Here is a 15,616-nt window from a genome sequence, read left to right on the forward strand (position 1 = left end):
ACACTCGCTTAAAGGCTTGGCTCACTTTGTGACACACAAAAGGGCAAAGATAAGGACAGCAAAGACACAAAATGCAGATTCTGTCACTGTGGATTGTGGTGGTGTCTAAAACTGGAGCTTAGATGTTTAAGTCTGGGCGGTGGGTACCTAAATACATTTCTGGATCCACCCTGAGTGCCTGAGCCATTCAATTCACTTATATTTATTAAAACCACATATGTGGTCAAAATAATCATCATGTAAAGTCCTATGGGTCACACTATAGATTTCAAACTATTATACAGACTGGCTTTATACTCCACTTGGTGTTGAATCTAAGTCCTGTCTTGACTAGTGACATTGTTCCCATAGTAGTAATGTACTTCAAAGGGGGGTGGGAGGAAGGGACAGCTAAGAAAAAAGAAAAAAATGGTATAAATAAGATCCTTCATGATGTGAGGGGAGTCAAAGCATTTTATTGGCATTTATTTGGGATGACCTGCATAACCCATCCATGATCCAACCACTTATGAGTAATGTGGTCACCCCAAACACATTGAAGTAAAAACTTTATAGCACCTTACACCTGCATTCATTCACTTACTCTCTGTCTCATTGGTATAAGAACAGATTCCCTATTTTAATAGCAAGAGTTAAAATCCTCTGTTTAGATTTTCAACTAGAACAATATCCATTAGTATTTCTATTGCTGAATCTAGTTGGCTGCAAAGACTACACTACCTTTTTTAAAGAGACACTCACTGCTTATTGAGACATTTAATTTAGAACCAAACTTCTGTGGGAAGAGGTATGATCTAGTATTAGATCACACTACACAGGTTCTATACCCAGTTCTGCCACTGACTCTATGCATGACCTTGAGCTAATCACACAGGGATAACTTTTCAGAAGGGCAAGAGTAATTTGCACCTGCAAAATGTGTGCCAACATTTTTATATCCACAGCTGAATTGTGAATGCAAATCTAAGTACTTGTACTCCCAGCTATCAAGCTGTGAGGGAAAACTGGGTAGTTAGTGGTGAAAATATTCACATTTGTGCTCACTATTAATTTTGTGGTTGCAAAATGTGGGTTCAAATTGTCCCTCTGCCTCAAAATCAAGGACACTTGGCCTCAACTCTTCTAAAAATATACCCCTACTTCTCTCTTGCTCTGTTTTCCCCATAAGTAAAATGGGGCTAATACATTGTAATACACTTTGAGATCTTTGGGTAGAATGTGCTTTGTATAAGTGTAAATTGTACATTATACAATACTCTCTGTATTTCTCTTCTTCAGATTTTCTTCATTATTGGGGACATTTGCATGAAAACAGTAACCTTGTTTCTTAAAAGTTCATTTGTTTTTGTTTTGTATTCTTGAATTGAAGTCAGAGTCCTTTATTTGTGACAGCATAGTAATTGCCACAGCACCCATTCATAATGCTATAAAGAGACGGTGCTGATGACTTTTCAGCCAAGTGTTGATGAGGAGGAAGGTACAGGAAGGTCCATTAACAGTACAGACACCAAAGTCAGAGCTTCATATTTGACCTTCTTCCTATCCTCCCCTTTACTGAAATTCCAAGATCCAACCCACCCCTATGTCATTGCCATGGAGCCTGATCCCTTGTCCGTACCTAATCCAGATCTGAATTCAAAGGCTATCTCTTTGGCTTGCCTCTTCCTAACAGTACTAATTTCCAGTACAGTGCACTGGCCATAAGTACAATATATAAAGAATATTTTTGTTCCACTGTCCAAGACATTAAGTTGATCTCCCATCTCTTAACCTGTCTCATCCCAGCTCAGCCACATTTCTATTCCCTGCCCCTTTGCTATGATGGAGGACTTGCCTCCTGGTCATCCAGCCCTTTCCTAAAGCCTGTGGTCCTTGAATGGGTTCCTGTTGTACAAAATCTTCTGGGAAGCTTCTTCTTGTAGCCTTCATGTTGGGATCAATTTCTGGTGAGCAAGGGTGTTCTAGGTCTAGCTATCCCCTATCCCACTTCCCACACCCAACGGATGGATTTTCAGAGGAGAGAGCTCTTCTATTTGGGCAGCTCCTTACTGCAGCAAAACTCCCCCGCTCCCCGAGTCAGTGCACATCTGCTAACACTTCAGTTGGTCTTCCATTCAGCCTATGGTTGAAGCTGTCTCTGAAAAACGTAAGGGTAAGATTGTGCCTGACTTTGCATAAATGCACATGGTTGGGGAGAGAGCCCAAGGACCCTTCCCTTCACTCTCATGTCTCTGCAGAGGAGCCACTCACAGTCCTGGTCCTTGCTTCCCCAGGTAGTCTAGTACTGGCAGAGGCATTAGATTCTGTAAAGGAGACAGAAGGGGCGGGACAAATGTGGGACCAAGGTCCCACCTCTCCAGCAGAGCACCAGCCAGAAGAGGTAGGCTGTGCTTTGTAACAGGGGCTAGCATCAGGCGCGACTCTCAAAGGCATTGTGCCTGACTAATCTGCTACTGGGACAGTAGGCCTCCGCATCCTTAGCAGCCACACCACTATGGCATTGTGTCTTAAATCCACAGTCAGTTCTAAGTGATTTGCTTGGGAGGATTGGCAGGGAGGCAGGGGGCGGAGAGGATTAAGGTCCAACTTCTTCACTTGATGCAAATGCCAGTCCCCTTGAGTGTTAATTAAACCTTCCTCTGCACAGACATACTTTGCTTAAGAAACATTTACCTTTCCTTTTTTTATAACCTTAAGAAAATTTGGGAGGAATGCAAATTGTTTTGTTTTCCATCTTCCTGTGACGGCAGCAATTTATTTATAGCCAGAAACCAGAGGACAGTTCTCACGTGGCTGTTGAAAATTAAAACAGCATGTGGGGTTTGGTTTGGTTTTGCTTTTATGCCGTTGCAGTTCCAATCTCTCTCTGCGTTCCCTAAATCCTTGTTATTGTAACCAGAGCCACATTTCACATTGCTACAATTCCGGGGTTATGTAAATTCTCAGGGCTTTAAAGGAAAGGGCCTGCACACTCTGTGCAGGGCCATGGGGAAGTTGACACAAACAGTTATAGCTGACATATAGGGATGAGCAAAGGTATTCAGATAAACTAAGAACAGACAGGAAATTTAGGTCAAAACTCCAGAGTGAACCTGAACTGAATCTCTTTTTGAAAGGCACAAAAGTTGCATGTACTTTATCATCCCAGCATTTTCATTTTTGCGCATCTCTGTATAGCAAGGGAACCTTTGGTTAGATGTTTTAGAAACTCTTCATTCGGTCTCTATCAGTTTCTACTGGTCTGTACTGGTTTCTACTGGAGGAGCAGTAATCACAAGAACCAATAGACTTTTTATATACGAGCATCATTTTTACAGTCATCATGAAATACATACAGTACATTGAATATATTTACAGTCATCATGAAGACCTTTATTTTATATTAAATGAAAATCAAAACAAGAACAAAATCTTAATGAAAGAGCAAGAGAGAGAGCACAGTGTGTGTGTCTCCTCTGCAGCAAGCTGCATCTCAACACAAGGGCAGCTGCATTTACAGCAAGTATGGGGAGGGTATCTTCTCCTTTTAAAGGTGCAGTACATACCACTCATCTGTGTGCTCCTGAGTAACAAAGTTGCAATCCTGAGTCTATTTGTGAATTTCCAAATGGCCAGGGGCAAGTCAATGCATGTCTCGGACTCCATTTCACTAAAATACAGATAATAACACCTGCCTCAGAGGAATGCCCGGAGGCTTGGCGGAAGCTCATCTCAGACCTCAATGTTTGGAAAACTCAGCTAAATATAAAAGATTTTATATTTTATATAAATATAAAACCCACCTTTCTGTCCCTGCCCCCACTCCAACTCTGAACCATGTTGAACTTGTTGTCCAGAGGGGCCCAAACCGAACACTCCAGACTTGTGTGATTTTCTTCGTTAAGGCATAGTGCCTCCTGATTGCTGAAGGATAGTAATGAGAGCAGTGGGAATTGCTACATCTTTAAAAAGGTCTGGCCAGGGCCTCCCAGCACTCTCCTGCCAACACGTGCCAATGTGCAGGAAGTGAGGGGACTGACTTGCCACCTCTAGGGCCATTCAGTGTACCACGCAGCCCTAGCCAAAAGTATGGCTGCCATCAGGGGACAGGGCTTCCTGTATCCTCTCCCCATCTAATGCATATACAAAAAGCCTCTCAAGATAATTTCCCTAACAGAGTCAACAAAGAAGCAGTGCATTTAAAAGTGTGATGTACTACAGAGCCCCACAGTCACACTCAGTGATCAGCTGGGTCACTGCTGAACCTCTGCTTAGGACTTTCAAACAGTTTCCTGCTGTTTATTAAACAGCCAGTATGATGGGAGGAGAGCTCTTATTAACGGACAAAGGTTCCTACTCAGCTGATAGCCAGTCCTGGGGCACAGGTGATGGTAGCTGCTATTGTTATGAAAAAATAGCAATTTAAAAAAATAAAATCTAATGACCTACTTCAAGTCTTGCTGTTAAACAAGATCCCTGCATGGCTCCAGAGGTTATATCAGTTTTTCATGTGTAATTGCTTATTCAATGAGAACCAAGACCTGCTGCAGTCTAGTTCTGGCTCTGATCTTGACTATCTGGCAAGTGACTTTAGGCAAGTGACTGAATCTCTCTGTGCCTCCCACAACTCCATTTGAAGTGAATTGGAGGTATGGGTGCTCTGTGTGTCTGAAAATTAAGCCTTAGGGGCCCAATCCAATCCCCAGTGAGATCAGTAGAAGAGTTCCCATTGAATTCAGTGGATCCCGATCAGGTCATGAGGTGTTTAAAACTGGGACCCCAAAAATGAGGCACCCAAAACAAACAGATATGTTTGAAAATGTAGTCCTTAGTGATTAGCCCAGGGTGGCATAACAAGATACAGACAGATGGAAACACAAATCAAGAGATTGTCACTTTCCAAAATCTTTGGGTATAGACAATTTAACAAGGGCATGTGGGGAGCCATGAAGAAGGTAGTAGAAGGCTCACATTGACCCTAAATGAAAGGATTCCCAAAATCACATACACAGATTGATCTATGTTACCCTTCATTACTACACACCTACATAAGTCTGGCTACTGGTCAGTTTTTTAGCTACCCAAATATTTTACTTTAACCAGGCATTGATTCTTTCCTTCCTTCTGAAGTACTGTGAGGAAATCTATGTGTGTGTTATACAAGAAGCGGTTTCCACTAGTCTAGGAAAGCCTCTTGAACCAACTATTTTCAGATGACTGGTTGCACTCAACTAGAACTCAAAAACACCATAGGACATGATGGTTCAATTCCAAATATGCCTCCTACCATCCTCTTCTGCAGATTTCAGTCTCTTATTTGAAATTGTCAGGAAAGGGTTCAGAGTTTACATGTGTGTAGACATCTAAATCATCAACACCACTTCCTGCTTCATGCTGAGTTTTTAATCACAGGTCTCCCATCCAAGCACTGACCACGTTGCTTAGCTTATAGAATTTAATAAGCAAGCAACTGGGAGTTGTTGGCTTCAGCAGCAGCCTAGCCCTCACCTGCAGCACATTAGTTTCCATATCGGAGTTTACAAATATCTTGTACAGTTGCATACGCCATGGTGGATGTTGCTTGGTTCAGCATAGCCAGCCAGGCAAATGCAGGCAAAGAGGCTGCTTTCAGACCTGTGACACAGTCGGCCCACAAGAGACCTTTTGCAGCTCCCTGGTACAGTTCAAGTGAGCCAGAATCACAAAATGTTGATATTTTCATGCAGAACAGACTGTACAACAGAGAAGCCTGAAGAAACGGGCCTATAGGGAAATCTCCCCACAGATATCAGACATTTATGATGAGTTTGAAATTTAAAGGCCTGTGCTGGCACAGCAGTTGAATGTGGCAGAGCTCTGCTTAGGCTCGGGTTAGATGGCTAGTCCCACACTACAACGGCAGCACCCTCAGCTGCTGGGTAAGAAGGGATGGGCAGTACAAGAGGCTGTGGTTGGGAAGGTGAAGGCTTTGTAGAAAGGGAAGTGGAAGCAGTGTTCCAGCAGGGTTATGAAGAGCCCTTTTCTGAAAAATTTCCTCTAGTAATTCAGTATAGCAGCATCTCCTGAGCTGCTAATTTTTCTCCCTGGTGCCATCACCTACATCCACAAAACTCAAATAGGACAATGACAACTTCTGGTATAGGCATGATGAAAATGACCCAAACTAAGGAGAGGTGAGAGTGTACCTCTGAGGATGGGGGAAAGTCTGCCAAAAGATCACTGGTAGTAACAGATATGCAGAAACTAAAATAATGCAATGACTAATACATGCTTGTGTGATGAATATTTAAAAGCGAGTCCTCTCTTTTAAGGAACATGCACACAAATGAGGAACAAACTCCTCAAGTCCTGGTACTGCTGACTAGAACCAGTACGGCATTCTCTGTTACCCTGAAGTTCCCAGGGATGCTGTTCAGAAGCAGTGTTGCGCTTACCTACCTGAAGACCCAGAACTACCAGCCCAATCTAGCATTGCATCTGTATGACATTCAGTGGCTTTAAAAAACTTTTCTAGGTGCTACAGAGCTGTGAGTTGCTTCTTATGAACCCTGAACCTAGAAGGGGGTGGTAAGAATTGTGCTAGACTATGTACAACAAATGTAGAAACCTGGCCAGGCTTGTGATCCTTTGGGTCATTCAGTTTAAATATAAAAGTTGGAAAACATGGCTTCCACATTCATGCTGTGTGAGCTGATCCATTAACAAGAAACAGAACCAGTTTGGGAGCACTGAACCCAATCCTCATGGAAGTGTCCATTATTAACTAAAGGACATCGGCAGTTAATGGCAATGTAGATTTTGCAGTGATCATTCAGCAGAAGCAAGATTCAGGATAACATGACTTCAGTGGAAGTTGAGAGCACTCATCCTCCCTTAGGAGGTACAGCACCTCACAGGACCTTGTTCTAAATTTCCAAACCCATGCTAGTTTGTTTGTGGTTTAAGTTTATTTTTATTTTTTGTCTAAAAAAATACATTAACTGATTCAAGTGGAAAAGAAAGTCCCAAGGCCCCTTGATATGTCAGTCAATAGTAGTTGAATTCTACTGGCCAATTGCACCATAGGAATCTGGAAGTCCTCCTAACACTGTTGGCCCTGGTACTGAAGTGCCCAGAAACAACTATTCCTGGTGCTGTTTTATCAGAGTTTAGGGACATACTTCCCAATAGGCCAGTTAGGTCAAAGCTCAGGGCAACATCCAAGAGTGAAAAGAAAGAGAAACAAAAGGAGATACACAGGATTTTTCACAACCTGTTTCTATTTTGATTTGCCTTGGTCACGTGTCACTGTGGCCTACTGGGAGCTCTCTAATCATTTGGACTTTGTGTCCAATGAATTCTGCTGTTTACTTAGAGTACTTTCCCTTTGATTAATGTAACACCAGTACCTTGGGCTAGCCACAGGGTGTGGGGGCAAGTTAACTTCCTGCTGTCACGTGAAGCAGGCAAGGATACAACATTTTCAGTCTTACCCCAGTGCAATTGACAGGCATGGACTAACCATCTCTTTTTTGAGTCAGTGCATTGTACAGAGCTGGATTATCATGTCCCTGATCCATAACATTCTGGACAGACATTAGAGACCATATTTCAGCCCAGCTTTGTGTGAGCCTCCATTTTTGAACATGAAAATAATGGCAGGTGCAGCAAATCTCACTTAGTTGTCTAAGTCCTTGATTGTTCTTGCAAATCAAAGGCTAAAGGACCTGAAATATAGCAGAGATTACTGTGCTGCCATTTGCGCCTGCAAAAATGGAGCCCAATGATTGAAAACTTAGCTCCGAGACTCAAGGTGCTACACTCTCCACATGTGCGTTTTATGAAAGGCGCAAGGATGTTATGTGGAAGCAATAACATTTCATAATACCTGTTTTCATTTAGTTCTTTCTCAGACATGTAGAAGCTTGGTCTGAATAAGGGCTGAGTAAAATCAAAGTAAGGACCTCTGGAGATGGCCCATTGGGTGTGAGTATTAACATTGCCTTTGTGATTAATACAGGAGATGGTGAAGTGAATTGTTCCTTATAAATTTTTGCCTCTATTTAAAGCAAAAAATGTGTCATGCAGGGCAGTTGGACATTTAGATCTGAACATGTGTCCCTCAGAAAATGCATAAAGCTATTCTAGATAGGCCCAGGCACAGCTGGAAAACTATTCATGGGTTCCCTGAGAAAAAAATTCACCTACTCAGAAAGTACATCTGTTCTTCTCCCCAAAGCCTAACAGTGCTGAGTGCTAGAGACTCCGCTACACTCACATAGGCTAGCTATCTGACTCCTGCTGACGATGAAAGGTTAAGGTCAAGCTTTGTACTTCTGTCACCGGCAACATAGATCAGGACCTCTGCACCAGAGCCACAGGGATTCACTCATCGGGACATCTGACCCGCAGGGCAGTAAAAATATGGAAAGAAGCAATGAGGACATGTTCATATCTCAGTTGGGCACAGCTGGAGAACAGTCTGTATTGGCAGGGCCCTGATGTTGTTATAACTTCCTCCCTGTATAATAGTGGCAAAGGAGGCTGACAGATCAGAAAATAGGCAAGAACCACAACTGATTGTCTCACCATGCATTCAGCTGCTGGCATCACAGTTTAATTGGTTCCCGCTGTATACGTGGCTTTGAAAGTAGCAAAGGACTAAAGTCTCCTTATGTTTGGTTAAGATGTTGCTTTCTTTAATCTGATGTGCAGACAACAAAGGAGTCTCCTGCATGGAGGGGGTCAGGATTCCGCTGAGGTGGATTAAAGCAGGGGACTCACATCCTAGGCATCCAGACAAAACGGCCAGCAGTGAGTCAGTGAAAAATCAAGACCCCATTTGCACTAACATACTGCCCTGTTGCTGAGAATGTTCATCAGTGGAACTAAATCTTAAATCACCCTCTCTACGGAGGTGTCAACAATTGTTTTGTCCTGTTTACTCTAGCAAATAAACCAATTTCAGCCAATTGGGGCAGATCCATTACTGACAATCATTGTCAACAATGGACCAGTTTCCTAGTATAGACAAGACTCTATCTAAGGGGCATAGGGGGAGCAGAGAGGAAAGGTAAAAAATCAGCAGGGGAAAAGGAATGGAAGGTAACATGCATTGAAAGTGATGAACATGGAATCCCAGTGAAGGAGAGCTAGATGGGGCGGGTGTGATTTGTTTTCTTGGGGGGACAGTGTGATTCTGGTGGATCTGTGCCATATTTACTCATAATGTGTATCTGCCAGCTGGTAGGCTAAGAACAGTACTGCCAGGAAGTTTCCATTATAATCTCCTATTTCAGTTGTTCATAACTTTGGCAACCAAAACACATCTCGCTACTCCCTACTTAAAGTAACTTGAAAAATATAGTTCTCTAAACTATATCTTCTTTCTTTATCCTCCCTCAACCTCAGGTGTACAGGGCAGTCATAAGTTTCTGCCATTTATTTCAGTTAAGTTGGTCTGCTCAGGTTTCTGAGTGGCATGTTGATAGATTTGGCTTCTTTCCCTATTGTTCTGCATAATGTTTCTCTAGGTTGCCCTCTTTTTCTCTTTCCAGGTGGTGTCCAAATTATCACTCACTGTGGAAGTTGTGTTGGTGGCATCCTTAAAGTGTGTCCTAAATATGTCCATCGTCGTCTTCTTACCATATTTGATGCTTTAGATTGGTTTGTTCTACTTAGAATTTCTAATGTTGCAAGAAACCCTCTCCAATAGACTTCGAAGATCTTCTGCGGACATTTATTTTGGAGTGAGTTGATCTGCTTATCAATTTATGTTCTAGACTTTGTGACTTTGCTTCATATAGGAGAACAGATATGATGCCAGTGTTAAAAAAATTGTATTTTTGTGTCAGTGCCCATCATGCTCCTTTTTCTAATCTTGACAAGTTTATGAAAATAGTTTGCTGCTTTTGATATTTGTTGCCTGACATCAAGCAGGGTGCCACCAATATTGCACATCTTAATCTCTAGATAGTGAAAATGACTTATTTCTTCTAGCGTTTCTTTGTCCACTCTCATGGTTCATTTTTGGGACACTGATATATTGATGATGAACAACCAACTTGTTCTGCTGTATTTGCCAAAAGCTAGGTCTTTTCTTCCAGGTTTCCTGGAAACACATCTTCAGTCCAGGTCTTAAAAATTAAATGGCATCAGTGTAGCTTGACTCAAAGAGGCTGGACATTTTCCCACAAGTCTCTGTGTAAATTTTAACCTGTCAGGACTTCATAGCTCATACATTCAGTCAAACAGCTAAAAGCTTCCCCCTCTGCCCCCTCAAACAAACAACAAAAAAGATCTAGGTTTGTTAGCTGTCATGAATCAACAGAAACACACGCTAAAAACGCTCCTTTGTTTACAGTCAACTTTTTAAAAAATCCACCAAGGACAGAGAATTGACAGGAGCTTCTGGGGCTCAAAGCTCAGCTTGACACTAAGTTCAAATAAAAGCTGAACTGGGCAGGAACATGCGTCGCCAGCGTTTGAGTCATCTTGGGACTCAGTTAAGAGAAAAATTCTTCTTAAACAAAAACAAATGTGAACTTCAAAGCTTGTGACAAGAAATGTCGACTTTAGAGATTATTGCTTTGAGGCCAACAAATCCAGAAAGTAAGCAAGCTTTTGCTATTTAGGGAAAGAGTTCATTCCCTTTTGGTGGCAATGTGTGATGGACCCTAGAAAGTTTATCTAAAGCTTTTCCCAGCCGCTTGAGCTTACCTCTCTTTCCCCCTCTCTACTCCTTCCAGTCAAGTCGTAGCCGCTGTTCCTTGCCTGACCCCCAGCTCCAATTTCCATAATGTCCTCTGACCCCAGACCTGATTCCCTCTTCCTACCTTAAACAAGTCTCTCCGTTCCCCTTTCTGTGACTCCAGGGAAACCCCTACCTTTGATTGCAACTCATCAAAAGGGTCTCAAGTCTCACTTTCTCTCTGTAAGGCTCTGAGTAGCTTTTCTATTCAAATCCCACAAACTTCTGGATTTCTCTGGGTCAGATGCACTGCCCCACCTCCCTCCAGCACTTCAAAACTCATGAGATCAGAAGGCAATACCTGACGCAGCAGAGATCACCACACATGCCAGGACCTCAGTGATTAGATACCAAGGTGACAGGCACTTTGCATATTAGAGGGACTCTAACATGGACCACAAAGCAAACACTACATGGGAGTTACAGATTCTACCAGAAAAACTGTTGTGAGAAGCTATTACATGACCATTCAAGAGATCAATATGTGAGAGGAGGACTGACATCCAAAAGCTCTCGAGATTTCTCTAAGCTTGGACACTCACTCACTGGACCCAATTCTTCTATTACTTATATTGCTGTAAATCAGGAGTAACGCCATTGACTTCAGTGGGGTTACACCAGTCTAAAACTGGTGTAAGAAGAATCAAACTCACTTTGTAGGTTTGGCATTGTCACTTAAGCCAGCATGTACAAAAGTGGCTTGTAATTTTTGGTGTCGCAGTTTGTGTGCCTAAGTGTCTTAAATTGGAGCCCAAAAATAGAGAGACCCAAAATTTGGTCCTCAATTTCTCTGGGCCAAATTCTGCTGCTATTTGAACTTTACAATAGAAATGTGAAGTAAATTCATTGAATTCTCTGGGGTTACTAAAGATTTTCACTAGTGTAAAGGTGAGCAGGTCTGTGCCTCAGTTCACCCATTTTTTCAACTGGAGACAATAGGCCAGATCCTCAGCTGGTGTAAACTGGAACTCAATTGCCGCTATGGCAATTTACACCAGCTAATGTTCTGACCCAATCATATTAACCTACTGAGCTTTCAGGGGCATTGTGAGACACAGTTAATGTCTGTACAGCACTTAGAGGTTGATGACCCTGATCCTGATATCACTTACACCAGTGTAAATCAGGAGTGATTCTGTTGAAGTCAATAGAGTTACAGTGGTATAAAACTGATGTATATGAAAAAAGAATCAGGTCTGATACATGTTATTACAATGAGTACTACCGCAACCAACCTACTGGAATGGCAGCACATCAAAGGAGCCACATTTTTGGGAAGGAGAGTGGAGAGAGGAAAAAACCTAAAGAGATACCACTGTCCATTTGTAGTTGGATAAAAAACATGAAAACAAACATATGAATTGTTTCATTTGATTAAAAACAGAGCAGTCAGTTTTTGTTTGGTTTAGGAACATGCTGCTTTTGCCTTGGTGGGTCAGATCTCCATAGGACTGGCCTGAGTTTGAAAATTCACACTAATTAAAGAGCTGAGAGCCAAATCTCCCACACATCTTCTCCTTTAGTGTCAGGAAATGGGGTCCTCCCATTTCTCAACAATTAGGACATGTGGCTGCCCTAAAATGGCTTGATATGCTCTTAAGATTCCACAAAAGCCCCTGGGAATCTTCCAATGGCCGTGGGAGAAGGATCAGAAACAGAAATGCTCCATCTGGAGGATGACTACATGAGACTGCTAAACTCTAGCAGGATGTCACGCTCTGCCTGAAGAAAAAGAGTGGATTAGAAAGTTTACAGTCAGTGTTCCTTGACTACAGGTCCAGTCTTGCTGGAAAGATTTTCCACTGATTTCAGTGAAAGCAGGATCATATCCCAGAGATACAGAAAACTCAGCTAAGGTAAACTGCAGGTATAGCACCAGCAAGCAAAAAATTACAGAGAAACAAGATGTCAAAAGGTTAAACTGCTTACTCAGCTTTGTAAGATCACGTGCTTGGATTTATGGCACACAATGAAGATATTTTAAAACTTCAGGGTCACACAATGATTGGCATGAAGATTTTATCGAGAAATTGTCCTGCTGCACCCTGAAGCCAGAATCCAACAAAGAAACCAACACTCTCCTTTTAGTACAGCATTTGTTTTCTACTGCCTTCCAAAATTCTCTCGCCATTTTAGGGTTAGTGTCTATCAATGAAGCAACCAAGTGCAGGCTCTCTCTGTTGAAGTAATCTGATCCATATTGGAGATCACATTTATATACAGCTCACCCACTCATTCTGGGGCACCATACTTGTCTCCTATAATGTCCATGGCTCCCCTTCCCATTTCCCCCCAGCAGCTGTCTATGTAGCACTGCCTCCCTGGGGACCATTATGGATGATCTCTTTTCCCTCTAGCCTCTTCCAAGCCTTCAAACATCTACAGGGAGAGTTGCTCCCAGGCTAGCTGCTCAGGTGGGGGTGTATGGAAAGCAAAGAGACATGATCAGCTCTTCCTCACTAGCTCCTGCATGTGAAGTTCTCTCCTCCATCCCCTGCCAGCTCCAGCAGCCCACTATGGTACAGAAATGCTTCAGTGCCAGCCTGAGTCACTGCTGAGCCACCTGAAATTGTCTGTCTAGTCATTGTTACCCTCATTAATTGTGTCAGTGTTTACAGAAAACATTTTCAGCTCCTAACAACTTGTAAAACCCTTTTTAAAGGGTTTTTCTTCGTGTTGCCAGACAGCCAGTGCAATTAGGCTGTTGTGAAGAAATGCTTCTTGGAAAAGCAGCTGCCTAGTTACTGGAAATAAAACCCAATGAAAAATAAATAGGGAAGGTTGAATGCTGCTGTGCTATGCCAGCATACCCAGAGCTAATACCTTAGAAGTCACTAGATTTAACTCCAGATTTATACCAGGGTAAATGACAGCAGGATTTGGCCCTCGGCACACGCACAATCGTGTTCTTTTTCAGTACAATTTAATTTCCTTCAGCTCAGGCAAGCTTGTATTGCATGGCATGGCATAGCTCAGTTGGATTAGCCCTTGAACATCTGTCCATTGAAACAGGGCCCCATTTCATTAGCTGGTGGAGGCATTACACCACCCACTCAAGCACAGAGGGAGATTCCTGCAGCTATTCTATATACAGAAACTTGGATCTACCTGATTTAGCTTAAAAGAGCCAAAAGACATTTTTTTCAGCTTCTCCTCATCCAATTCTGTCCTCCTCCTCCCCCCCCCCCAAAAAAAAGAAGAAACGTATTTGCAGACTTATTGCATTACAGAAACAGCAGCCCAGTTAGCACTGACTTGAAACAGCCTTTTTTGTGGTTGCTTGTTTGTTGAAGCCAATTTCTGACATCGCTGACATGGTACAATTCACACCACTTCTGCTACTCATCCCAACTCATTAAACAGCATTGCCTTTCCTTACAACACCTGCACTGATCAAACTCCCTCTCAGCTGGAAAGGAGTTTGTCTTTTCCAAATCTCTTGTAATGAGGTCAGTGTCACCAAACATATATGTACCAAACTCTCCTGTCTGTCTGGGCAAGGAAACCTAAAACCCTTCATTCACTTCAAAGCATCATGGGTCTGGTTAGAAAGAAGACATAATCTAAGCAGAGGAGATCACATTGAACAACTCAGTCTGGAGTTGGCAGCGTCCAGGTCTGTTCAGAACAGCTATTCATGCCGCAGATGGAGAATTTTGTGAGTGAATCTGTGTATATACAGAGGTGGCTAATTTAATTACACTAACAACAGTAAGTACAGCATGTTCTTCCATTTTCATAAAAGATAAGTACATAAAATCTTTGTCCTATAATGAATATGCCTTTTTTTAATGGAGAGGGCTTCTCAAATTGCTTGAGAATCCTTTGGGTTATAAAGCTAGAAAAAAACTGTTTTCATTGGGATTCAGAATGCTGGTCTATGCTGTCAATCCCTTAATCTGTTATCCCTTGGGACACACCTGCTTCCTCTCCTTTCTACAGTGAGTCTTTCCTTGCTGCAGTAGCTGCCTTCCTCAGGGATGCCCCCAAAAAGGGCACAGTTAGTTTTCTGACTAGAGAGTTCTCAATTCCTTCCTTCTATATAATTACCAAACTCCCCCAGAGAGCCAACAGCACAAGGTTATATAGCACTGAGGTGCTTAGTATTCAGGACTTCATACATGTTAGCTAATAAGCATTTAAGTATCTGCTCTCCTGAGAAGCCCGACAAACAGGATTGGACAGAACTTCTCCGTCCACTGCCACAGAGCCAGGAAGCTGCTTTGCTTCTGACACTGGAAGAGGAATCTCTCACTGCTGAGTGTTAGGAATGAAAGGGTTAAAAAGAAATTACACAGTGTGAAAAATCTGAAGAAAGTTGTATCTTGCCTGGGGTTTACTTGGGGTTTAACTGTCCTGCTACCAGAACATTTCAATCCCCAATTCATTTGGTAGCTTTCCAAAAATATCTCTCTCACATGCGCACACACACACACACAGCGTGAATGCTGTCAGCCCGTGTGTACACTTGAGAGAAACAAACAGCCAAACCTGAATCATCCGAGCTCTCAAACTGTCTCCAGATTGTTTTAGAAAAGAAAGGAAAGCAGAGCTTGCCTGAGCTTTTTTCATAAAGAAATTAGAAGAGGTGCTGCAGCAGCCGCACTTACATTGTAGCCCCCATGTCTCTGCGCAGTTCCCCCCTTTCTGCAGTCCTATAATCCACACAGAGCAGTGCTTGTCCTTCTCCTTTAGCTCTCTGCACAGTACTGTACTCGGCTTGGAACTGCTGCTGTTTTCACTTTCAGACCAGCCTCCCTCTCCGAAGCCTCTGACGTCAGGCAGCCTCTAAGAGATATTTATGGCATGAATGGTTTAAAGTTTCTCTAGGTAGAGTTTGGATTGCAGTTCTTTGGGATTTCTAGTTTTCACACTTAGATGGAAAACCTCCCAAAGGGGAGGGTGGGA

At 42.6% G+C, this 15,616-nt stretch overlaps 1 protein-coding gene across 1 annotated transcript in view; it reads right to left on the reverse strand.

Moving 5' to 3' along the window:
- Window positions 1-15,401, reverse strand: part of DAAM2 (dishevelled associated activator of morphogenesis 2) — a 243,644-nt gene extending 228,243 nt beyond the window's left edge. The window contains exon 1 of the mRNA XM_054022484.1: window positions 15,319-15,401. The gene's annotated coding sequence lies outside the window, so the exon portion shown is untranslated. The remainder of the gene's footprint in view (window positions 1-15,318) is intronic.
- Window positions 15,402-15,616: the final 215 nt, after the last annotated feature.

This window comes from Malaclemys terrapin, chromosome 3, assembly GCF_027887155.1.
Source record: "Malaclemys terrapin pileata isolate rMalTer1 chromosome 3, rMalTer1.hap1, whole genome shotgun sequence".
Classification (NCBI taxonomy): domain Eukaryota; kingdom Metazoa; phylum Chordata; order Testudines; family Emydidae; genus Malaclemys; species Malaclemys terrapin.